Genomic DNA, 25,080 nt, shown 5'->3' with positions numbered 1-25,080 from the left:
TTTACATCCTCGTGCTTCTTTGCAGCAGCCTTTTTGTTCTTCATTTATAATTTTGTTCTGTGTTGTATGTGTCATTAATTTCTGTGGAATGACTGAAGTTAATATTTTTTATTGTTGGTAGGCATGTTATGGGGCGGTATTTAGCTGGGTTTGCTGTGTCTGCTTGATCTTTAGGTTTCAGATAAGTTATTCCATGTGTAAGTGTATCAGGGAATATGTATGGGTCTGCAATGTAACTGTTAAATAGTTTAGTTAGATGTGAATGTGTTGAGGTGAACTTCTTTAGCCAGAAATTTGCTATTTTATCTTTTCCAGGGGCTTTCCAATTGTGAGTAGAATTAATTGCTTAGGTGATTTAATGTTCCAAAATTATCACTTCAGGCATTTGTGGTATCATCTTGTATGTATCTGTTTCTGCTTGTATCCACTGTGCATGCCTGTTATGTTGTACCGGGTTTGACCATATGTTGCTCCAGAAGTGTTCCATGTCTGTTATGTTTGGTGGATTGTGTATTTTAATGTGTGTCTTATCTATTGTCTGGTAAAATTTCTTTGGGTTTGAGTTGAATGTTTGGTTTTGTTTCCTTCTATTTTCACTTTTTTGTATCTTCTAAGTCGTTTGGCCAATGCTTGTAATTTCTGCTTCTTTTCATCTAATTGCTCTATCGCCTCTTGTTGTGAGATTTTACCAAACCTTTTTCGTTTTTTTTTCTGACATTTCATTTCTTATAAATTGTGTTAGCTGTCCGATGTCCTTTCTCAGTTTTTCTATTCTGATCTGTAGCCTGTGTTGCCATGCTGGTTTTGTGGGTTTCTTCTGTGTGTTGGTTGGTTCTGATCTCTGCCTAGTGTGTATATTTTGTGTAGTGAGTGCTCCTATATAAACCAGAGTTGTAACTCTTCCATAGTTGTGTTTTCATTTATTTTGTTGTGTATGATTGTGTTGATAGTTTTTATTGTCGTTCGACTTGTGGGTTATTTGGTGGTCTATGCAAGAATGGTCTAATGTCTGTATTTGTGTCTTTGTATTCTATATATGTCAGCTGAAATTTTTCTTCTATATCTAACATGTGTGTTACTTCGAGTTCTATTTGTGCTTGTTCTGGTGGCTGTCTTAAGATTTCGTTTTCATCTGATTGTTTAATTGATGCGTGTTGTCCTTTGTTTGTATGCTCTGGGATGTTTGAGTCCATTACTGTATTTTCTTCTTCTTTTGATTGCACATTATTTTGTTCCAGTATTTGTTGTACTTGTTGTTTGATGTTTTCTAATTCTGACTGGGGTATCCTGTTATTTTTGATTATTACACGGATCTGATCAGCTAGACGTTGTTCTGTTAAAAATTTTAATTCTGGGTATCTGATAATAAATGTTGTGTATACTTGTGATCTGTATCCAGTTGTGTTTGTTCTGACCATCTCATCCTGTGTCTTTGTTTTCCTTCCAGGGTGGTTGCAGGAAGCATATCCTGCAAAACACCTCTATTTGGATTTAAATCATTTTCCAGTTGACCAGCAGTGTCGTTACCATTGTGGGCGGTCATAGGGTTCAAGCGTCGTCCCCGACCATGACGGCGCTTGTCCGAGGCTTCTTTAGTTCTGTCCTGAACCAACAAATCACACTAAAAGGAGGGTTAGCCCTATTAGTGATTTGTTCTTTTCGTCGCCTTTTACGACTGGCAGAACATACCGGAGGCCTATTCTTTTCCCGGGCCTCCACGGGGTTTATTGTTATTATTATTATTACTGAGACTATTACTATTACTATTCTCGTTAGCGTTTACCCTGGTTTTAATTACGGTCTACGTTGTACTCACGTTTCGGTAAAGTTCTTTTGCAGAACTTTGCCGCCGGATGCTCTTCCTGTTGCCGCAGTTGTCAGTTACCTAAGGGAAGAAAATCGTGTGCGTCACCTGTCTGTGAACTGTGTAAACTTCGCTCTGTGTGTTTTCGTATTTCAACTGCCTTGTGTATTGTATTTTCTGAGGCGGAAATTGATGATCATCCCAAAACGTGCCTAAAAGAGCGCGGAAAACCGCCTAAAATCCACACTCAGACTGTCCAACGCATCGGACATTGTCGTTAATCAACCGCGCGGATGCTGTCTTGGTCTAATTTACTTTTCTCTTTGCGAGCTAGTGAGCTGCTCGTTACGCAGGACGAGTAGGTAGCGTTTGAGCTGGCCTAATACCGCTGAGCCTAGAAACGCCACTCGAGCGATAGATGCCGTGAATCATGTGCTCTGGAACTTTATGTCCTCGACACAAATTTGTTAGATATACTTCTGTTTCTTACAAAGTTTGAACGGTGGGAGGGAACCAGTTAATTGGCATGTGGAGAGTGCTGATGGATCTTCTCACCAAAAATAACATTTATTTCAAAGCAAAATTTTATTTTCCAAGATACTCTAACTGGCGTTTCACATTCAGAAGTAAGAGTACTCACAATCTCAACTACATTTAGAAAATAGAAAAACTGAGAAAGTGACTTTGTGACATGTGTAATTCGCAGTAACAATTACTGAATATTGTAGCACTTAAACTCAATAAAAACATTAAATCCTTAAATCACAGCAAAAACATTGAAGCGCTAAGATTAAAAACAAATAGCATTCTTTGAAACTTCACTAAAAGAGATTTTATCTTAACCTTTCAGCTTAACGATATTCACGTAATATATAAAACAACTAAGCGCCCTGTTCTCGTATCTTCTAGTCACTATGAACTTCCAGATTACTGTTTTGAGAACTTTCGTCTTCTGTCAGAAACTTAAACACTGTAGCATAAATGAAGATTAATTTAACTGCATACAAATTTCTTATAATAATATAATTATCCTAAAACCAGCCCCATTCCCTTAGGCCATATAATCAGTGTAAAGTACTGTCTAATGATTAGAAAATGACTCGAAGAATAGCTCTTAAATAATAGCAGTACTTGAAGAGCTCATATACGCACTATCCTTTAAAGCACAGTTCCAAGGCGCTACCCACAGCAACCTACATCATAGTTATTGAGTACGGCTAATTTCAGATAGCTACCATTACACGAACGAAGATAAATTATTTCAGTTGTAATCCAAAAATTTTGTAAAGCTCTTCGTGACGCACGGCGCTGACGCTCCGCCGACCGCTTGTTTACTTCGGCGGTACTACTACAACAGTACACAGCTGTATTCCGCGTACTAGAGTCTTGTCATCCGGCCGCTGAGGCCGAGCGGTTCTAGGCGCTTCAGTCCGGAACCGCACTGCTGCTACGGTCGCAGTTTCGAATCCTGCCTCGGGCATGGATGTGTGTGTTGTCATTGGTTAGTTAGGTTTAAGCAGTTCTAAGTCTAGGGCACTGATGACCTCAGATGTTAAGGCCCATAGTGCTCAGAGCCATTTGAACCATTTTTTAACTAAAGTCGTCTCCAAGGCTACTGTTTACCGAGCTGTCGCCGCAGACTCGGCCATCGACAACTGGTCACGTTTACGTTCTTGTCCCACTCTCCAACATTCCGCTCCCACACACGAAGCGACACCCACAGTCGGTTTTCTGAAGGGGTTATTCTGTTTGATGTCCTCCCCCATCGTGGAACGATCAACTACGAAGTGTATCGTGCTTTCCTCAGCAAACTGAAGAAAAGACTCCAGCGTGTTCGTCGGCACCAAAATGCAAATGACTTCTCCACGTCAATGCAGGGCCTCATGAAGGTCTGCGCATCAGAGAGTAGTTCACGACTGGACTGTTCTTCCTCATGCATCCTACAGTACGAATCTCGCACCTTCTGACTTCCATCTGTTTGGCACAATGAAGGATGTACTCCGCGGGAAGCAGGGGAGGTTGTTGGTGCAGCAAGCCGTCGACTGCGATGTCGACCAGTTAAGTGGTGCCATGAGTGCAATACAGGCCCTCACAGTAAGGTAGCGAAAGGGCGTCCCATTGAACGAAGAATGTTTTGGAAAGTAGAGCATCTTAGCCAAAAGGGTTGAGAATAATACGGTGTAATGGAGTCCCGACTAAAACCGCCCTGTTTCAGAAAAAAAAATGTGTCATGTTTGTAACCTCCCCACAAAATTTTAAAGACAGAAATAATAAATGAATAGGAGCCAAACGTCCAAACGTAACCTCCCTGCAATTAAATTTAATGACAATAAAACTGATAATCGCAATCTGACTCAAATATAAATTCCTCATGAAAAATTAAAGTCCATTCAGTGATAAGAAAATTTAATTAAACCGAAATATCGGTCTTTGGCCCTGTGTAAAACAATCAGAATTAAAGTCTTACCTCAGAATAAATGGATGTCACATTTCTGCTCTTGTTGTTGCGCACCGCTTGGAGGAACTGCATTGCAAATAATAATATTCTCTTTTTTTGTGATTTTAGTGAAATTTTTCTTCAAAAGAAGTGGAATGAAATGGGAAGTGCAACGAAATCTTTAGTTCAATAAAAAATTAAATTTTTGAGAAAATGCTTTTCAAAAAATTATTATTGGGGGACTTGTTGGAGAATAATTACAATAAATAAATTTTTACATTATCTAATGATTATATTAATTAATAGTATACCTTATTCACCATCTTGACCAGTGTTACCGACCCCCTACATCACACAACCGCACTGGGCTGCTACTACTGACCGACCGCTCTGCATGACGACTATTAGCGTACTGCACGCGACGACTACTGACAGAGTACTGCCCTCAACTAGACAGAGCTACAGACTCGCAACGACTAACTGACTGACTGAGAACCGCTCGCAACACTCGCGCGGTCAAGCGCAAACTCTCTGGTCACAGATGCTACAATGCCTCGCCATCGCTGCTATGTTACATACGTGTTTCATAACCCTCCACTGGGGGGGGCAAAAATTTGGCAGCGATGGTGAGTCATTTGGACTTGCCAAGCGCGGCAAAATTTTTCTTTAATTAACAAAATCCTACAACTTACAGAATATTTAAATGTTGTGCACACGCACTAAGTGCAAAATATATCAGACAAAGACAAAATGTGAATACAAAACATAGTAGCAAATCAGAAAAATGTATATACAAATTTTTTTGACAGATAACAAAGTGCACAGGCACTGAAAAAATTCTTTAGCATATTCAGAACAAATAAACAGACTGGCAAAAAAAAAAAAATATTATGTTGACAAGTGACATGAGTGTACTCGCACTGGAGTTTAGCGAATCGAAAAATGTATAACCTATGAACATAAATGATGTTACCAAAAAATTTTTTCTTTATGTGACAAGAATCAGGATAGGAAAGGGAAGGATTGCATCATGGTTGTAGCACTTTAGATTGCACACAGCTGCTCTGAAAGTCCATATCTTTCCACAGAAGTACAACACCAAGTGACACAACTTGAAGTTCTTTTCCCATCAGAATTTATCAGTGTAGCCAAGACACTGAACTGTCGTAGTAATGTTCCATGTTTTCATTTTGGCAGTACATTACGTACACCAAACAGTGGGACCATAATAATGTCTTCATCGCTCATGGTGGTGGACAGCATGTCGTGTCAACACCACACTCTTACAAGGCACACCAACGTAGAATTAGTGCAAAACCAAATATAGTGCTCCATGATCACTGGGATAAACAGGACAAATGGACATTGCAGTAATTCAGGGTAGTCAGCTTATGAGGTGAAGGACATCAAGTCACATAATATTGACAATTACAGACTTAATTAGTAGTTTGTGGCATTCATAGCCCAGTTATTGAACATTTCTGTACCAAGTATGTAGTATTACAGAAAAATGTTCATTAATTGTTGTACATAGAATCAGTAGCCTTCTTTTCCTGGTTACAAAGCATTATGAAATAATTGCATTCTTTTCAGTTACAGAGTATAATTAAGAATCATTAACCTTCTCCTAATTACAGTTAATTAATCATTTTCATTCCAATAATCATTAGCCTTTTCCTAATTACAGTTAATTAATCATTTGTCGTTAATTAATCATTTGTCTAATTACAGTTAATTAATCATTTGTCTAATTACAGTTAATTAATCATTTGTCGTTAATTAATCATTTGTCTAATTACAGTTAATTAATCATTTGTCGTTAATTAATCATTTGTCTAATTACAGTTAATTAATTAATCATTTGTCATTTCAATATAGTAAGAATTATTAGCCTTAATTAATTACAAAGCATTATTAAACAGTACCATAGTTAATTAATTATGTGTCATTACAATCTATTAAGAATCACTAGCTGGCATCATGGGTAATCGTATTACAATAAACAGTGGCGGTCCTTGGCCAGTTACAAAGTATATTTAGTAAGACAGAATAATGTTCATCAGAAGTCTTAGTTAAAAAGGAGAGTCAATTATTGGCCTAGCATTAACATAATACATTGAGTGATACAAATTATTGGCACTCATTGGCTATTAACCAAAACATGAAAAGTCAACATGGGAAAAAAAAGGGCTAATTAATGGCATAATTAATAACAATTCTTCAAGTGACAATTATTGGCACTCAGTGGCCAGCAAGTATTGAATAGAATCATCATTCAGTATTATTCAGATTATTACGAAGTCATTATTAAAAATCAGTTAATTACAGTCATAGCATTAATAATCATGGGCATTACAAGTACTCATTACAATAAACAGTGTTCCTCATTCAGTAATATTCCGATCATTACAAAGTCATTATTAAAATCAGTTAATTACAGTCAAATCATTAATAATCACGGGCATTGTAAGTAGTATCATTACAATAAACAGTGGCAGTTATTAGCTAGTGACAAAGCATTATTTTGAATATAGTCTCATTAAGACATCATTACTCAAGTGACATGCTATTCAGAGTTGATCAGTATTATTCAGAATTATCATAAACTAGTGACATTATGTGGGACTGGTAATACATTTTTTTGGTAGCAATGCATTGCGTTGGGATCGATAATTAATTGCTGAAACATAACACTATTTGCTTTTGACCTATTGCAGCAAATGAGGATAGGTAACGTCATTCGTCATGAGTCAGCTGTAGCAAGATTATGTAACAAGGCAGTACATGTGATCACATTTATAAACGATAGACACAAATGGGTAAAAATATAAAAATGCAAGTACTAGAACAGGTATAATAACTAACAGGTTTAGTAAGTATCATGAAAAGCTTCTCCTGGAAAAAATACAAAAACGGATTATTGACCTGAAAGGAGAAACGCACACTATGCTGAAAAGTAGTGAACTTCGAATTAACAGGCAGTGAAATGTGTATAAAATGTGTTCCATAGCTGTCCTTTCCAAAACTTTCCGTCATCCTACTATGCAATGTAACACCTGCTGTCAAAGCAAACTGCAACAAATACTTAAATAACTACATAACATAAATACATAACTTCAACATTATCCTCATCTGTAAAGAAAACTTCATTATCCATATCATCATAACTTCATTATCATCATCACCTGTAAAGAAAAACTTCATTATTCATAATACCATTTCCCTCATCATTATTCATCAGTATTCATTATCATCTGCAAAAAATCACTTCATTACTCATTACATAACTATTCCTTATCTCTAGCATATTTCATCACTAAAACTAAGATGTGTAGTTCTCTCTGACAGCCTGCATCAATCACCTTGTATTCTGAAAGAAAAAATTAGTTAAGACTGCTATTCTGTGATGAGTATAGTATATTCTTGTTAATGCTTGTTAATCCTGATCCATTTACTCTTCCTCATAAAGTTATTGCATCTCCTTTCGTTTATTCCCTAGGTGAAATTCCCATTTATGCTAAATTTATTTCTTAGAATCATCATTCCTTTCTGAAATTCATGAACAAAGATTAATGTCTTGCATTTAAATCATATACCCACTAAATAATGACTGGTTTATGGTGACACAATTAACCATACAGCATAACATGACAGAAAACGTAATATGTTAAAGACGTTGACAGTGTTCAGATGCAAAAATGTACACAGAATAATACAATGCAGCAGCAAAAAAAAAAAAAAATGTGAAACAGTCACGATGTTGAGATGTCATAAGGCAAAAAAAATGTCAAAGTCGACTGGTGTGTGTTATATCTTAACTATTTCATAGTGCATACAAACAAAACTGGAGTACAATCATACACACAAAAAAAGTGGAAAATGTGCACAGTCTGATGTGTAACGACAAGAAAAGCGACCTGCTAACCTTACCTTGCCGGGCACTTGCCAAGAAAAAATACGATAATCATCAGTAATTAGTCACGTGAAATAATTGCATTAGTAAATGGCATCATAGTGTGTTGAATCATACAGTGGTTTCACTCAATAAACGGTTTAATGTTTGAGATATGGTGATTGCCTTTCGATTTTCTGGTTCTCAAAGTTTCGACGTGTACAACATTGGGGTGAGGGATGCTGCGAATCCGATATGGACCTGCGTATAGAAGTTCAAATTTACTGCACTTACCTTTTAATTTGCTGGATAAATAGTGTGTACGTACTAATATCTTCTGTCCAACGTGAAAGTCGCGGCGTGTACAAACCTGTTTTTGCTGTCTTCTCCGGCGCTCTGCGGCACGTTTGATGTTGTTCAGCGCGATGTCAATTATTTCGTGGTGTCGTAATCGACGAGATGTAGGAAATGTTATTAATTCTTTAATTTTGTTAGGTGGTTCAGCATTTTTCAGTATAACAGACGGAGATAGCATAGTGGATTCATTTGGTATGGAATTAATTACATCTTGGAATGAGAGTATGTGTGTATCCCAATCAATATGTCTTTTGTGGCAGTATATTCTACACAGTTTACCAATTTCTTTCATTAACCTTTCACAGGGGTTCGAAGAAGCGTGGTACTTGGATATATAGATCGGAGAAATGTTTCTAGCTCGTAACATGCGTGTCCATACGCTACTACGAAATTGAGATCCATTGTCAGAAATTACTTTCATCACATGCCCTACATGAGATAGAAAATGTTTTACAAATGCTTTCGAAACAGTTTTAGCAGTAGCTTTGCGTAATGGAGTGAAAGTAACAAATTTTGAAGTGAGCTCAACAGCGACAAATATGTAGCAAAAACCTCTGTTAGTTCTGGGAATCGGACCAAAAATATCTACAGCGGCCATATGTCTTAATTTAACAGGTATAATGGGATATAATGGAGGAATATGTGAAGTGGTGTCTGATTTAGCTTTCTGGCAAATTTTACAAGACGCTAAAACTCGTCGTATACGTTTCTCCATGTTGGTAAAATAACAGTTCTGTCTCAGTATAAGAAAACATTTTCGTGCTCCGTAATGTGCGTAACTTAAATGAGTGTACCAGATTAGTTTGTTGACCAGTTCGTCAGGAATGCATAATAACCAATTGTTGCTGTCAGGATGAGAGCGGCGAAACAGAATGTCATTGCGTACAGTGTAATGGTTTCTAATCGTAACATTTTTTTCTATCTTGCCAAAGGTGTTTAATTTCTTTCCATACATTGTCCTTATTTTGCTCTTGTGCTATGTCCTGTAATGACGATGAAATAAAGTTTTCAAATGCAACTTGCTGAATGTACATGACACTGAAATTTGTTTTGCAGAAGTTGGTTGCTACGTCTTGCTGATTGTTGCCGAGAGAACGCGATAGTGCGTCTGCTATAACATTTTGCGTACCGGGAATGTGAACTATTGTAAAATTAAATTCCTGTAAATATAGTTTCCATCTGCTTAATCTGTCGTGCGTGAATTTGGCCGAAAGTAAAAATTGTATCGCTCTATGGTCTGTGTAAACGGTGGTATGTCTGCCATAAAGAAAGTGCCGAAATCTCGTAAAAGCCCATACAACACATAATGTTTCAAGTTCTGTAACGGAGTAATTTCGCTCAGCAGGTGACAAAATGCGGCTTGCAAATGCGATGTTTTTGATTACTATTGAACCATCTTCTTCAATTTCCTGAAAAATATGTACGCCTAAGGCGGTGTTGGAAATGTCGGTGGCAATGGAAAAATTTCTAGTAAGATCCGGGTGCGATAATAGTGGTGCATTCAACAAAGCATGTTTCAGGTTCATGAATTCAGAGTGTGCTTGCTTATCCCAAGACCAAATACTGTTTTTACCTGTTAATTGGCATAGTCTAGGCGTGTCTAAAGCAGAGTGATGAATAAATTTGCGAAAAAAGTTAATTAAGCCCAAAAAACTGCGTAATTGCTTTTTTGTTGTAGGAACAGTAATGTCACGTAGAGCCTGAAGTTTTTCCGGATCAGGTGCAATGCCTTCTGCTGAAATTACGTGTCCAAGAAATTTTATGGAAGTTTTGCCAAAGTGCGATTTACTAAGATTAACTGTGAGTCCTTGTGCATGAAAAGTTTGTAACAGTTGTTCAAGAATCAGATTGTGTTCGGACCAGTTAGCTTCTGCGATAAGAATGTCGTCTACATACGTCGTAATTCTGTCTTTAATGCAAACGTGTGTCGGATGGCGTCAAAATTAATAACATTTTCGTGAACAAAATTCTGCGTGTCTAAATTATTGCTTACGTTACTGGAATATGCAGTCTGTGCTGTATCTGGTTAAATTCTATCGTACGTCCTGTAATTTACGGGAGGATGCTGTGGCATATCCACTATATGAACTGTTCTGTTATTTCTTACTGACGTATTACGCTATCGATGACACCTATTGTCTGTTTCATTCATGATTATTTGTTGTTGCTGATGTTGTTGCTGCTCATAAGATCGACTGTTATTAAATGTACGCTGAAAATTGTGCTCGTTATTTTTACGTCTGTCATGATAGTAATTTCTATACGGCGCATTGCGATAGGAATTGAAATGGTGTGTTGTCTGTACGTAGTTATTTTTTTGCTGCCATGCGTTACTATTTGTTATACCAGGGACTATACGTGCACGCGGCGAAACATTAAAGTTTGGTTGACCTTGTAGACTACATTGTTGGTTAGGTATGCTAAGCGGTTGACTTTCATGTTGTTGCGGTGAAAAGGTCTATTGTTACCAAAAAATGCGTTTGCTGTTAATTTTACACATACTGATGATTACGATTTTTATCTGTTATTTAAGTTCTCGTGATTCTGGAGTGCCTAATGAAAATTGTCACATTCGGTAAAAATTTGTCTTATCGGGTTTTCATTACATATTCTTAATACTAGGTAGAGCAATAGTTAAAGAGCAGTTTTGATAGATATAAAGGATAGTAGAAGAGAAGGCAGCAGTGCAGAAAACTAAAGATGAAACAGCACTACTACAGCTCGGGGCCCTATGCTCGCTACGGCACATATTCATTAAAGCGTAATGAATCCCCTGAGGTCTTTTACGCACTGCAAATAAATTTTGGCTTTTGCGTTACAGGCAATTGCGGTATAAATCCAAAAGCAAATAGTTGTATCCATGTTAATTCAAGTTTCCTCATTACAGGCAATGCTGTTGTAAATACAAAAATAAATTGTCGCATCTGGTTCAAAGCTAGTTTCTGCATTACACGCAATAGCGGTGAAAGCATAAAAACAAATTGTCGTATACACCTCAAAGCGTGTACCTGCGTTCTGTCATTATTAAATTCTTTACATTTTCTTACAAATACAAATTGCTTATTATCAACGCTCTCGTCACTGAATTTGAGAACACGTTCAGGTTTGTGTGAAAGTCTGTTCGTCTGTGTAATTACGGATTTCAAGTTGCGTAGCTTTTCATATTTTAAGTCGCGTGGCTTTTCGGATTTTAAGTCGCGTAGTCTCTGTAAATTGCTCACATTATACGTGTTGCGCGAGTCTGACGGATGTTCGCGAAGTGGCGTCTGCTGTGATGTGTTATTAACTGAAGTGTTTTTCATCTCTGTTACTTCTTGTTGTAAATTTGATAACTTCCTACGTAACGTGTTGTTAGATGAATCGATCTCATTAATCGTCTGCTGTAAATTTTGAAATTCAGGTGTTTGGTTAAATGAAACCGGTGCAGTATCGTCTGATTTATTGTCATTAGTATTTTCGATAACATCAATACGACTGGCCAATTCATCATATTTTTCAGTCAGTATTTTAACCTGATCATCGGTTTTAGAATCAGACGCATTAATCTGTTTTTGCAACTTGCGCGTAGTTTCGCTCAGTTTTTTAACATCAGCTTTGATAACATCACAATCCTGTGTTAGATCTAATTGTTCGAATCTATCTGTCACTGTTTGAATATTTACTGTGTGTGTATCTGTTTTTGATTTAAGGTCAGAAATTTCATCCCGTAATTCCGCGTTCAATTGTTCTATGGTATTAATTTTGTCAGACACTGTAGTAATATTATTGTCTACATACGTCTTCGCTTTCGCGAATATTTTACGTTTGTCCTCTTGTCTTTGTGCAGTGATTGTTTCCATAACCTGACGTTTGACTTTATTTTGATCTAGAATAAATTTGCGGAAACGCGTATCACTGTTCTGTATGTGCTGATTAAAGCGCTCGTTAATCTGAGTGTTCTGCTGTTCGAATTTCGCGTCTATCTTTGCGTCCATTGTGCGCGAAAGTTCTACCGTTATTGCTTTAAACTCGTCCCGTAATTGTGTAGCTTTTTCAGAGCATTGTTTAGCGACTTCGCTAATTTCGTCTCTGAGTGTTTCTGTTGCGGCTGTCTGCATTTCCCTTAATTCTTGCGCAACAGACTTAATTTCTTCGCTATTTTTTTGTGAACAAGCCTCAATTTCCACGCGCAACTGTTCCTTAGTGTCATGGCACTGCGCGGCAACAGCTCTAATTTGTTCACTAAGCTGTCTGGAATTGTCGTCTAATTTTTCATTCTGTTGTCTGACCTGTTCACTAAGTTGTTTGAGATTTTCGTCATTATTGTCAAGTTTCTCATTTAAGTGTTTGTTATCTTCCCTAAGTTGTCTGAAATTGTTGTCTGTTTTCTCACTCTGTTGTTTGATATCTGCACTAAGTTGTTGTTTGAGATCTTTACTACTGTTGTCTATTTTCTCACTTTGCTGTTGTAGCAAACTTCTCATAATTCGTACCAAGTCAAAACTAGCGTTTATATTCTCTGTGCTGTTTAGTGGTGGATCTGGAATTTTCTCGTTTTGCGTGACCATTTGGTCATTCTGTAATTTACAGAAAGGTTTATCAGTCGGACCTACACTGTCACTCACTATTTCGGAATTAAATAAATCCGTCGTACTTTGTGTATCCTGTTCATTTTCATTACACAAATTCGTCTGTACGTTACTTGAGTTTTCCAAATCGGGTGTGTTAAGCTCGGCAGCGCTCATTATAATAGGGCGTCCCGCGTCATCAATTGTCGTCAAATTAACAGACGAGACAATTGGGTTCGTTTGTTCATCATCAGGGTAAAAGTCATCACTAGTGGTTGGAATGCACTGATTGTTAGTGAACGCAGGATTGTCATCATTACTCTGCGTGTCACAATTATTATCAGTCACGTTGTTTGAGTCGGTAAATTCATTCACAATACCTCGCGATACACTATTCATAGTCTTTCGCGGCATTTTTACAACAGTCACAAATATTCACAAAACAGTAAGCACAAATGCAAAAACAACACACAAATACAACAGAGCAACGAATTGCCGTTGACCTGTAGAAAGAAAGTCACAAGATTAATAAAAGCGTTGCGCCAAATTCTAATTATACTTAAGCAAATAAGAGCAGATATCTGACTGTTGCTCAAAAGACTCTCAACGAAATACGATCCTGGACTGGGTGTCGCCAAGTGTAACCTCCCCACAAAATTTTAAAGACAGAAATAATAAATGAATAGGAGCCAAACGTCCAAACGTAACCTCCCTGCAATTAAATTTAATGACAATAAAACTGATAATCGCAATCTGACTCAAATATAAATTCCTCATGAAAAATTAAAGTCCATTCAGTGATAAGAAAATTTAATTAAACCGAAATATCGGTCTTTGGCCCTGTGTAAAACAATCAGAATTAAAGTCTTACCTCAGAATAAATGGATGTCACATTTCTGCTCTTGTTGTTGCGCACCGCTTGGAGGAACTGCATTGCAAATAATAATATTCTCTTTTTTTGTGATTTTAGTGAAATTTTTCTTCAAAAGAAGTGGAATGAAATGGGAAGTGCAACGAAATCTTTAGTTCAATAAAAAATTAAATTTTTGAGAAAATGCTTTTGAAATAAAAATTATTATTGGGGGACTTGTTGGAGAATAATTACAATAAATAAATTTTTACATTATCTAATGATTATATTAATTAATAGTATACCTTATTCACCATCTTGACCAGTGTTACCGACCCCCTACATCACACAACCGCACTGGGCTGCTACTACTGACCGACCGCTCTGCATGACGACTATTAGCGTACTGCACGCGACGACTACTGACAGAGTACTGCCCTCAACTAGACAGAGCTACAGACTCGCAACGACTAACTGACTGACTGAGAACCGCTCGCAACACTCGCGCGGTCAAGCGCTAACTCTCTGGTCACAGATGCTACAATGCCTCGCCATCGCTGCTATGTTACATACGTGTTTCATGTTACTTACTGGAAGCCCCTCGTAACTTCTAGTCTGCACTGTTTTATCACATTGCTCTTAGAGCGCGACTTCGTCTAATCAATGCATCTTTCCACATCCCATGCCCACATAGTTACATATTAAACAAAAACGTAATTTTAGATAAGCCCGAGAGGGGGTGCGAGTGGTACGACGGCAACGCGTGAGGCAGTGGAATGTAGAGGGGGTGCCAAGCTGAGAAAAGGGAAGGCACTTAGGAACTTGGAGTGGATGCGGCGAGTGGCCTGTCGGAGCGGAGCAGAGGCACCGTGCCCTGGTCGGTGGGATTGAGGTCTTATTTTTGGCGTGTGTGCTGTTTGGGCACCGATATAACCACTGGGAGGACTGAATTCCACCCAGGACGTCTAGCCAACCCATGTGGCTAATTCCAGTTTCTGGATCTGGTTAGACATTTCGTCTGGTAAGTGCATGTTTACATGTAAAGAAAAACGTCCTGCGCTACTTTAACGTCCTTGAGAAGCCTATGAGGAAGAATTCTACAATTTTTAGGCATAATAAGCCACCACTTAAGACAGTCTATGTTCGGAAGTAATGAAATATGTGACAGTCAAAATGTGACATGGTCGTAACAGTTAGACAGATGGCTGTACTCTCATAAACCTGATATTCTACCTTGAGTTTGCTGGCTGTCATTGATGTTCAGGGAATAATATTAACAGCCTGACTTCTGTTTTACTTCCCAGTTTCTTGTAACCTAAATTCAAAGCCACTGCTAATGTACATAGACACTGTTTCTGCGAACCGATGTACGAACGTCATTATCACTTCCCTTAAGTGGAACTGCTTTAATCCCCCCATTTGTAATTGTTCATCCTTGTGTTTAAAAATTTGTTGATTTTGAATTTTAGTCTTGTTTTTCAGTCTATCCGTGGGTCTGTGTCATCGCCCCAGCTAACCGGCGAGAGCTTTCGGCTGCGCTGCGCTGGTTGACCAACCGACCGACTCGCCCACCCACGTGCCGGTGTTAGAAAAGGCCGAGCCGTCTCATGTCGGCCTGCTGGCGGTTCGAGGCCGGAGTTGTAAGGTTTTGTAAATAAGAGATTTCAGCTATCAGTCGACCTATTTAAATTTTATTGGCACATCTAAATTGCAGCTAGAAACTAGCCATTCTCAATGCACTATCATTTTTGATCAATGCATGTAATGCCTGTTGGTCGGGCTTCATCCACAGTTTATTGAATTCAGTATAACAGTCGCTAAGTGCAACAGCCTTCTGAATGGAAGGTAATTTGATGAATAATAGCGTTATTGTATGTATCTTGCTTTCAAAAGTACATTTGCCTTTATTCTTATGGCTGTCTACATTTAAATTCAGAGCTAACTTCGCATTGACCTGTTTATATTTAATTAGTCATTAGTTGAGAGCTGTGGCGCGTTTTGATCTTAAATCTCTTGTAACCTGAACCGCCATCAGTTAAAGGCTTAGTGAGCGCTGTGCTGTATGTTTCTTAATTACAGTTGTTAATTTTAAGGTTACTGACAGAGTTTGGTACGCACCAGGCGTGCGTTTTTCTGAAATTCCAAATATTATTCAAATTGTTTGAAAAGATAAATTCTTATTGACAATGGTTTAGTAAGTGGCAGGCGCACATTTTTCCAAAATTGCAAAAAAGATAAATTGTTATTGACAGACTGTTTAGTAAGCGTTAGGCACATATTTTCTTTAATCTAAAATTTGTTGAAATTATTACTTTACTGAGTGTTGTCATGTATTTTTCCTTACTACGAATTGTTTACTATCTTATCAGCATTTCATTCCAGTATTTCTTACAGGAAGAAATTTCCTTAACTGTGTCCGTGCACTGAGTGGCTAAACTTGTACAAATACGTTGTCATCATGCAAACTGTGAATGATGTTGCTGTTGCTGGGCTAACCCTCCCACTCCACAGCCTTCTGTGCTGACCCTTGTGACCTAACGCTGTGACCACCATTTCAATGACAGTTTTAGAGCGTCGTTGTTTTGTTCTGCGTGGTATTAGTTTAGCATCATTCACAGTTTTATTAGCGTGTTATTCTTAAGTAAATATATTTACGTTTCTTGCCAACTGTTCATTCATTATGTTACAGGCAACTGGAATTGTGCCCACGGAGGTACGAAGGTGTTTGGGAGCAAATTATTTAAAGAACAAACAGCTTGCTTATGAATTGAACGTAAGACGGCAACCAACTGAGAATACGGTGTCGGAGCTTGGCGCGCGGTTACGCAGTATGTTGGAAAATCCGCTACAGTGGAGTCCAGAGTGCGTTGGAGGAGCGAAGTCCAACCATATCTTATTGTTATGCGTGATAGTATTCAAATTTTGCAAGATAGCAGACCTCCACATACTCAGGTTAATAGTATTCAGGCCCAGATTAACCATTTGCTGAATAGGCTTCGTAATTTAAAACAACTAGATATCAATAAGGAACATATGCTCACCCTTGAAAAGCTCATACGTCAGTCCATGGAGTGACCACTGATTGTTAATAGGTTGGGGTGGCATCAAGAGGGCATGTTGGTTGAACAATCTAACTCTGCTGGTGCAACAAGTGGTTATATACTGAAGCACCAAAGAAAAATGGCAGGTTATCAAGAATTAAGTGAGTTTCAACGTGGCATTATAGTCGGCGCACAAGCGATGGGGCACAGTATCTCCGAGGTAGCGACGAATTGGGGATTTTCCATTACAACCATTTCACGAGTGTACTGTGAATATCAGGAATCCGGCAAAATATCAAATCTCCGACATCAATGCTGCCGGAAAAATGTCCTACATGAACGGGATCACCGACCACTGAAGAGAATCGTTCAACGTGACAGAAGTGCAATCCTTCCGCAAATCGCTGCAGATTTCAGTGTTGGGTGATCAACAAGTGTCGTCCTGTGGAACATTCAACGAAACATCAACGACTCGGGCTTTCGGAGCAGAAGGCCCACTCGTGTACCGTTGATGACTGCACGACACACTGCTTTACGCCTCAAAATGGTTCAAATGGCTGTAAGCACTACGGGACTTGACATCTGAGGTCATCAGTCCCCTAACTAATCTAAGGACATCACACACATCCATGCTCGAGGCAGGATTCGAACCTGCGACCGTAGCAGCAGCGCGGTTTCAAACTGAAGCTCCTACAACCGCTCGGCAACAGCGGCCGGCCTTTACGCCTCGCCTCGCCAACGACATTGGACTGTCGAAGAGTGAAAACACGTTGCCTCGTCGGACGAGTCTTGTTTCAAATTGTATAGAGCGGATGGACGTGTATAGGTGTGGAGTGAACCTCACGAATCCATGGACCCTGCATGTCAGCATTGGACTGTTGATGCTGGTGGGGGCTCTGTAATGGTGTTGGGCGTGTGCAGTTGGAGTGATATGGGACCCCTGATACGTCTAGATTCGGCTCTGACAAGTGAAACGTACGTAAGCATCCTGTCTGATCACCTGCATTCATTAATGTCTAATGTTCATTTCGACGGACTTGGGCCATTTCAGCAAGACAAAGCGAAACCCGACACGTCCAGAATTGCTAGAGAGTAGCTCCAGAAACTCTCTTCTCAGTTTAAGCATTTCCGCTGGCCACCAAACTCCCTAGACAAGAACATTATTGAGCGTATCTGGGATGCCTTGCTATGTGTTGTTCAGAAGAGATCACCACTCCTTCGTACCCTTACGGATTTATGGACAACCCTGCAGGATTCATGATGTCAGTTCTCTCCGGTGCTACTTCAGACATTAGTCGAATCCAGGCCAAGTTGTGTTGATGCACTTCTGCGTTCTCGGGGGCCCCTACACGATATCAGACAGGTGTACCAGTTTCTTTGCTCTTCAGTACAGTTCCCCTGTTAGGAACCGAGAAAAGGAGCAAGCAGTATCAGAACTCTTTCCTAAATTACCGAGGCCGATTCTCTACTTACTCGAGGGCTCGTGTGTCTTACAGATTAAAGAATTACAACAATCCATCGAAGTACTGCGGTTTTTAGTTCGTTTAGAGAGGCAGGCTTAATCTCTAGGCGCCACACACCGACTTATTCTTGAATTATTATATCCTCTGACCAGAGGACGATTAAGTTCTAATCTTGTGAAGGTAATACAGGATCAAGGGATACTGAGCGATCTGAGGAAGAGCGCTGTTAGGGATAGAATGTCTCCCCCTATCAAAAATGTATTGACTAGCAGGAACTACTTCGCGTTGCAGGAATCTATAGAAGGGGCACGAATCGCCATTATTGCTTTAGAGCTTGATGGGAGTTAGGAAGAGGCGATCGAATTTATTCGGAATACATAAAGCCCGGAGATCGATCGCGCTTGATGTTTTGTAATAAGCTGCTGACTTTTGCGGAAAAAGACAGATTAGTGCTTAAGACTGATTATTTTCGTTTTGCCATTAGTAAGTGGGAGCGTACGAGCAGCTTGTCAGAACAACCGACTGTGAGGCAGGGAGAGAAGAACAGTCGGGATGCCGGGTTGATTAAGCCCAAACGTTGTTTTCGTAGAGGCAATCCTGGGTGTCCCGCACCGTGTATCACGCGTCCGGCTAACTAACGCAAGGATGCGAGCGGGCTAATTGCAATTTATGTCTGCTATTAAACGCTGTCACCGCGTTAGAGCTTCTGCCAATTCATTTTTACCCCGTATTTGTGCGATACTAAATCATTATCCTGTATGTGCCTCAATTGATTCACGCGGTAGCGTTTCATTGGTTGATTATGATTGGTATATTCACAGTTGTACTGCCCAATGGGCAGGTGTTGCCTCTGATTGGTCTTCGTAAGGTGAATATTTCTCTACAAATGTTTTCTTCACCTGTTCAATTCGCCATTGTCAAGCAACTTTGCGTTTAGGCTCCTTTGGGTTGCGATTTGATAGCTTAGTGGTATGATCTTGATTGTTATGTGAACAGGACGTTTTCTTTTCAAATTTACCCCGAAAAAAATTCATATTGTGCCACTGTATTTCGGTCACAGGGAAGAACTCTTGTACTGTGCATGATCATAAATTTAAGGTACAGGGTGTTTCAAAACTGACCGGTATACTTGAAACGGTAATAAAAACTAAACGAGCAGCGATAGAAATACACCGTTTGTTGCAATATGCTTGGGACAACAGTACATTTTCAGGCGGACAAACTTTCGAAATTACAGTAGTTACAATTGTCAACAACAGATGGCGCTGCGGTCTGGGAAACTCTATAGTACGATATTTTCCACATATCCACCATGCGTAGCAATAATATGGCGTAGTCTCTGAATGAAATTACCCGAAACCTTTGACAACGTGTCTGGCGGAATGGCTTCACATGCAGATGAGATGTACTGCTTCAGCTGTTCAATTGTTTCTGGATTCTGGCGGTACACCTGGTCTTTCAAGTGTCCCCACAGAAAGAAGTCACAGGGGTTCATGTCTGGCGAATAGGGAGGCCAATCCACGCCGCCTCCTGTATGTTTCGGATAGCCCAAAGCAATCACACGATCATTGAAATTTTCATTCAGGAAATTAAAGACGTCGGCCGTGGGATGTGGCCGGGCACCATCTTGCATAAACCACGAGGTGTTCGCAGTGTCGTCTAAGGCAGTTTGTACCGCCACAAATTCACGAAGAATGTCCAGATAGCGTGATGCAGTAATCGTTTCGGATCTGAAAAATGGGCCAATGATTCCTTTGGAAGAAATGGCGGCCCAGACCAGTATTTTTTGAGGATGCAGGGACGATGGGACTGCAACATGGTGCTTTTCGGTTCCCCATATGCGCCAGTTCTGTTTATTGACGAAGCCGTCCAGGTAAAAATAAGCATCGTCAGTAAACCAAATGCTGCCCACATGCATATCGCCGTCATCAATCCTGTGCACTATATCATTAGCGAATGTCTCTCGTGCAGCAATGGTAGCGGCGCTGAGGGGTTGCCGCGTTTGAATTTTGTATGGATAGAGGTGTAAACTCTGGCGCATGAGACGATACGTGGACGTTGGCGTCATTTGGACCGCAGCTGCAACACGGCGAACGGAAACCCGAGGCCGCTGTTGGATCACCTGCTGCACTAGCTGCACGTTGCCCTCTGTGGTTGCCGTACGCGGTCGCCCTACTTTTCCAGCACGTTCATCCGTCACGTTCCCAGTCCGTTGAAATTTGTCAAACAGATCCTTTATTGTATCGCTTTTCGGTCCTTTGGTTACATTAAACCTCCGTTGAAAACTTCGTCTTGTTGCAACAACACTGTGTTCTAGGTGGTGGAATTCAAACACCAGAAAAATCCTCTGTTCTAAGGAATAAACCATGTTGTCCACAGCACACTTGCACGTTGTGAACAGCACACGCTTACAGCAGAAAGACGACGTACAGAATGGCGCACCCACAGACTGCGTTGTCTTCTATATCTTTCACATCACTTGCAGCGCCATCTGTTGTTGAAAATTGTAATTACTGTAATTTCGAAAGTTTGTCCGCCTGAAAATGTACTGTTGTCCCAAGCATATTGCAACAAACGGTGTATTTCTATCGCTGCTCGTTTAGTTTTTATTGCCGTTTCAAATATACCGGTCATTTTTGAAACACCCTGTAGGTCATCTTGGTGATTCTGAGGATGACGCGATGTTGCGCCTTCTGGGCGATTTCCCGGATGTCTTGACCGTCAAGATAGGTGTTACCAACAGGATGAAATATAGGATCCGCCTTACTGACGACGTTCCGGTTCATCAGGCTCCTTGCAGTTTGTCACCACCCAAAATGAAAATCTTGCGACAGTCGGTGGAGCACAGACTCCACGAGGGGCTATTAGGCTTTCTTCCTCTCTCTATGCCTCTCCCATCTTTTGAGTTTCGAAGGGTCAGGGATCTGGGTATTGCCTGATGGTTGATCACAGACTATCAAATAAAAAATTTGTTCTTGAATCATTTGCATCACCGTTTCACTTTGTTTTCTGGTACTTGTTTTCTTTTCTATTCCCGATCTTAATCAGGTTTACCACCAGATTCCTTTGAGCAAAGATGCTAGACAAGTGATGGCGTTCTGTGCTGATTGTTACACTCCTGGTAATGGAAAAAAGAACACATTGACACCGGTGTGTCAGACCCACCATACTTGCTCCGGACACTGCGAGAGGGCTGTACAAGCAATGATCACACGCACGGCACTGCGGACACACCAGGAACCGCGGTGTTGGCCGTCGAATGGCGCTAGCTGCGCAGCATTTGTGCACCGCCGCCGTCAGTGTCAGCCAGTTTGCCGTGGCATACGGAGCTCCATCGCAGTCTTTAATACTGGTAGCATGCCGCGACAGCGTGGACGTGAACCGTATGTGCAGTTGACGGACTTTGAGCGAGGGCGTATAGTGGGCATGCGGGAGGCCGGGTGGACGTACCGCCGAATTGCTCAGCACGTGGGGCGTGAGGTCTCCACAGTACATCGATGTTGTCGCCAGTGGTCGGCGGAAGGTGCACGTGCCCGTCGACCTGGGACCGGACCGCAGCGACGCACGGATGCACGCCAAGACCGTAGGATCCTACGCAGTGCCGTAGGGGACCGCACCGCCACTTCCCAGCAAATTAGGGACACTGTTGCTCCTGGGGTATCGGCGAGGATCATTCGCAACCGTCTCCATGAAGCTGGGCTACGGTCCCGCACACCGTTAGGCCGTCTTCCGCTCACGCCCCAACATCGTGCAGCCCGCCTCCAGTGGTGTCGCGACAGGCGTGAATGGAGGGACGAATGGAGACGTGTCGTCTTCAGCGATGAGAGTCGCTTCTGCCTTGGTGCCAATGATGGTCGTATGCGTGTTTGGTGCCGTGCAGGTCAGCGCCACAATCAGCACTGCATACGACCGAGGCACACAGCGCCAACACCCGGCATCATGGTGTGGGGAGCGATCTCCTACACTGACCGTACACCACTGGTGATGGTCGAGGGGACACTGAATAGTGCACGGTACATCCAAACCGTCGTCGAACCCATCGTTCTACCATTCCTAGACCGGCAAGGGAACTTGCTGTTCCAACAGGACAATGCACGTCCGCATGTATCCCGTGCCACCCAACGTGCTCTAGAAGGTGTAAGTCAACTACCCTGGCCAGCAAGATCTCCGGATCTGTCCCCCATTGAGAATGTTTGGGACTGGATGAAGCGTCGTCTCACGCGGTCTGCACGTCCAGCACGAACGCTGGTCCAACTCAGGCGCCAGGTGGAAATGGCATGGCAAGCCGTTCCACAGGACTACATCCAGCATCTCTACGATCGTCTCCATGGGAGAATAGCAGCCTGCATTGCTGCGAAAGGTGGATATACACTGTACTAGTGCCGACATTGTGCATGCTCTGTTGACTGTGACTATGTGCCTGTGGTTCTGTCAGTGTGATCATGTGATGTATCTGACCCCAGGAATGTGTCAATAAAGTTTCCCCTTCCTGGGACAATGAATTCACGGTGTTCTTATTTCAATTTCCAGGAGTGTATTTATTCAAATTTAACAACGCACCACTTGGCTCATCAACTGGGGCTGCTCTTGTCTCCAGACTTCGGGATGACGTTAGGGAGATCTAAAATTTAAATCAATTTTCCATTACTTAGATGACTGGATAGTTTTCAGTGCTACCTTCGAAAAACATTTGCAATACCTTGAAGAGGTTTTGAGCTCCTTTCGTGTCGCTGGTCTTACTACGAAGCCTTCCAAAATTAATTTAACTGTTCAGGAGATTTTTCTTCAATTGGTTTCTGCTTGCAGGATCCGAGTATATAAGGAGAGGACCAAGGACTTAAAGAAATCTCGCCCTCCTAGGACCAAGGAAGGTGTGGGCTGGTTCATTGGGATGGCGAACTTCTTTCGGAAGTTCGTCCCCAATTTTTCCCAGGTAGTGCCCCTTTGAACCAGTTACCTAAGAAAAATCAGACATTTGAGTGGGGAGAGTCACAGCGATCCGTATTTTAGGCCATTAAAACCCTCCAGTGCTAGATGCTCCTGACTCCGCTCGTCCACTTGTCGTGCAGACGCCTCAGATTCGGTTATGGCTGCAGTACTCTTGCAGGAAAATGAGGGAGATCGTAGACCAACTGTGTATACTTCGAGGTCCTTTTCACCAGCAGAATTGAAGTATTCTGTTTACGAGTGCGAGGTCCTGGCGGTAATGGCTGCGCTCGAAAATAATTTCTACCTCCAGCACCAGAAATTTTATCTTGAAACAGATAATCAAGCCACGAGTAGGGTCCTAGGCAGACGAGGAAGACGGAGCGAATTTCCCAGTCGGCCGTGCGCATTTCTACGGTTTACCGTCAGGCATATTCGGAGAACCGACAACACCGTGGCAGACGCATTGAGTCGAGTGTTCGAGTAGGATTGTAGTCATTACAGAGAGGAACGAGATATTGCTGAGGTGTTAACAGAGGTCCTTGAGTTGTTTAATAATTGGAAAACAAACCAAGTCCCTGATCTCTGTAAAAGCAAACTAGATTTATTAGCGGCAAATCAATTCTGCGATATGACACAGTTTTTGCCCTCTACAGCTCCATTTAGTACCATGGAAATCATTCCCTGATGTCTTAACGGACGTCGTATTATTCTGTTACTTCTCCTAATCAGTGTTTTCCACATGCTCCCGTCCTCTCCCATTCTGCGAAAAACCTCCTCATTCCTTACCTAAATTTCAACATTCATCTGTAGCACAACTCAAATGCTTCGGTTCTCTACTGTTCTGTCACATCCATAGAATGGTGTCCTCCAAACGTACATTCTCAGAAATTTCGTCATCAAATGAAGGCCTGTTTGATACTAGTAGACTTTTCTTAGCCAGGAATGCCCTTTTTGCCAGTGCTAGTCTGCTTTTGATGTCGTCATTGCTCCGTCCATCATTGGTTATTTTACTGCTTAAGTAGTAGATTCCTTAATTTCATCTACTTCGTGGCCATCAATCCTGATGTTAAGTCTCTCGGGGTTCTCATTTCTGCTACTTCTCATTACTTTCCTCTTTTTTCGATTTACTTTCAGTCCATATTCTGTAGACTGTTCATTCCATTCAGGTAATCACGTAATTCTTCTTCACTTTCACTCAGGATAGCAATGTCATCGAATCATATCATTGATATCCTTTCACCTTGAATTTTAATTCCACTTTTAAATCTTTCTCTTATTTCCATCATCGCATCTTCGATGTACAGTAGGGCCGAAAGACTACGTCCCTTCCTTATACCCTTTTTAATCCGAGCGCTCCGTTCTTGGTCGTACACTCTTGCCTCTTGTACATATTGTATATTACTCGTCTCTTCCTATAGCTTACCCCTATTTTTCTCATAATTTCGGACATCTTCCATTTTTTTACATTGTGGAACGCTTTTTCCAGGTCAACAAAGCCTATGAAGGTCCCTTGATTTTTTTTTAGAAATGCTTCCATTCTCAACTGCAACGTTAGCATCTCCTCTCTGGTGCCGTTACCTTTCCTAAAGCCAAACTGATCCTCCTCTAACACATTCCCCATTTTTATTTCCAGTCTTCTGTATTTTAGTCTTGTAAATAACTTTGATGCATGAGCCGTTGAGCTGATTATGCGATAATTCTCGCACTAGTCAGTTCTTACAGTCTTCGGAATTGTATGCATGATATTTTCCCGAAAGTCA

This window comes from Schistocerca serialis, chromosome 7, assembly GCF_023864345.2.
Source record: "Schistocerca serialis cubense isolate TAMUIC-IGC-003099 chromosome 7, iqSchSeri2.2, whole genome shotgun sequence".
Classification (NCBI taxonomy): Eukaryota; Metazoa; Arthropoda; class Insecta; order Orthoptera; family Acrididae; genus Schistocerca; species Schistocerca serialis.
This window is presented reverse-complemented; position numbering follows the sequence as displayed.